Raw genomic sequence first — 2,336 nt, 5'->3', positions numbered from 1 at the left:
GAGAAAGAAAAAGAAGAAAAAGAAAGAAAACTGGGAAATGAACTGGATATTTTTGTACTTATTCTAATAAAAGTTTCAGCTGTGCATTTTTATGATCTTGTCAGAGAAAAAGGATACTCAGTATTTACTAAGTATTTTGTATTGTATAGAAATCATAAAGAATGTTGTTTATGGCTAAGTGTTTCTTTACTATTATTACTCATGTCATTTACCTCTACTCTGTAAGAAATCTTCTGGGAAAATATATTTAATTAAAATTTCACCCCTTTTTCAACAGAAAAAATAATCTTGCTTTTTCCATAATATCAGCTATTTTGTACTTCCATTGTCATATAGCATTCAACATTTTGAACGTAATGAATACTTAGAATTAAACTTTATTTTCCCATTTTTATCTCATACTTTATAAATATCTGAGGAAGACGTTGAGTTTTCGATTTGTGATTAAATGTATTTTATTTCTTTTCCTTACTTACAGCCATTGAGTAAATCTGCACAGAAGTAAGCAAAGTCCTGTACCAGGGTGGCAGACTGCAACATTATGGTTTTACCTTCACTAGCCATTGGATTTCTTCTTAAAATATTTTTTTTAAATTAGGATTAAGGTTTTATCTTAATCCTTGGGTTTGCAAAACTGATGCATGTCCTTATGAACATAACAGGGTTTGGAGCAGTCACTACAAGTTAAATCTTTTAATGAAACTTACTTTATCTTCTGTCCCCTATTGGCCAACCTCTGCACCTAATATCAGTAACTACAATGGTTTATAAATTATGAAATTATAAATTCTGTCAGGTTTTAATACTTCTTCTCTAAAAAGATTTCAAAGAATTACATAGAATGCAAATTAAAAAGACCGGGAAATTTTATAGTGTCAAAACCTTTACGAGCCTGCATTTAAAATATTTCTCAACAGCAATTCCCTGTCCTCACCGTCAAGTTTTGACCTATTTCTCTGTGTATATATAATTCAAATAATAAAACTTGTTTCCTTACAATAAAGATAAGCATTTTTATAATAAAATAAACACAATTTCATGTTAGTAATTTAACTTGGAATAGATATAAGAACTTCAAATTGCATATGCATACACTTGGAGTATAATATGCCTTTGGGGAATTGTATACAGTACTTTCTACCAAAATCAAACTTAAGTAACTAATAATGGATGCAAAAAGTTGTGAAAAATTTAATTATTTCCTATGACTTCTTTTCCCATAGTAGAATGCCAGTGTTGTATTTACTTGTCTTTGCATTTTCTTTTTTTTTCATTTTTATCTTTTCTATATATTGTTTGTATTTTTCTATTTTATATTAAGCCTAAGCAAGAATAAAATGAATTTGTTAATTCTCCCATATGGTAAAGATCATGAAAGTTGACTCTTTGAGGCCTTTTACTAGATTCAGGATTTAAGACATTTTCTAAAGCATTAATTTCTAACATTACAATTATAATAGAACCTATATCGAACACTTACATGAAAATTTAGGGAGGTGAACTAGTACATTATTAGGCAGAGATAATGGTATACAGAAATTTATCATTGTTTCCATGAATTACTCTATATGAGATATGACATAATATTAGAAGTATTACATAAAATATTTTACTGAACATTACAACAATTTGTAAGGTGAACAAAATAAGTTTGTATCTGGAAATAGACATGGCTAGAAATTTACTACACATTTACCATAGAGAAAGTTGACCCAATGCCTGTCCAGTAGTAACTATATTTTACTACTATATATATTCAATATAGAATTCCTTTTCATTGAAACGCAGAATCCATTGCTAGCAATACCACATATGTATTCAAGGCCCAGTATATATTAAGTGTAAGCCTAAGGGAAGGAAATGTGTATATAATTTACTTTGGAATGATATATACAAAATGTATGATATATATTATATATTATACAATCATAAATCTGCCAAACACAGTTTTTCTGTCTAGGGTTATACTTGAGATCCATATAAAACCAAAACAACATCAACATGTTTTATCCATGGATGTCTAGTAAGAATAAAAAGTGGCAAAATACTTGTGTCTATTAATTTTCAATTCAGAATGAAATTACACACCTAGTAGTTGTTACTAAGTAAGATAATGGTAGTTCTTCCTGGAGAAGCTCCACACATATCTCCTTCTAGCAATGGGAAGCAGGGGCACAGCACTTACTGTGTGAAGTCTTGAAGGGCACAGAGGAAACAACACAGTGCCATGTGAAAGATTACCTAAAATGGTTAATCTTTCATCTACTAAATTACATGCTCCTTTCATAGGGAAAAGAGTGGAGAAAGACTTGTGGTGAATACAGATATGGCTTCCA

Source organism: Chinchilla lanigera, unplaced genomic scaffold (assembly GCF_000276665.1).
Source record: "Chinchilla lanigera isolate Chin_1 unplaced genomic scaffold, ChiLan1.0 scaffold00003, whole genome shotgun sequence".
NCBI lineage: Eukaryota > Metazoa > Chordata > Mammalia > Rodentia > Chinchillidae > Chinchilla > Chinchilla lanigera.
The sequence above is the reverse complement of the archived record's forward strand: the minus strand, read 5'-3'. Positions refer to the sequence as shown.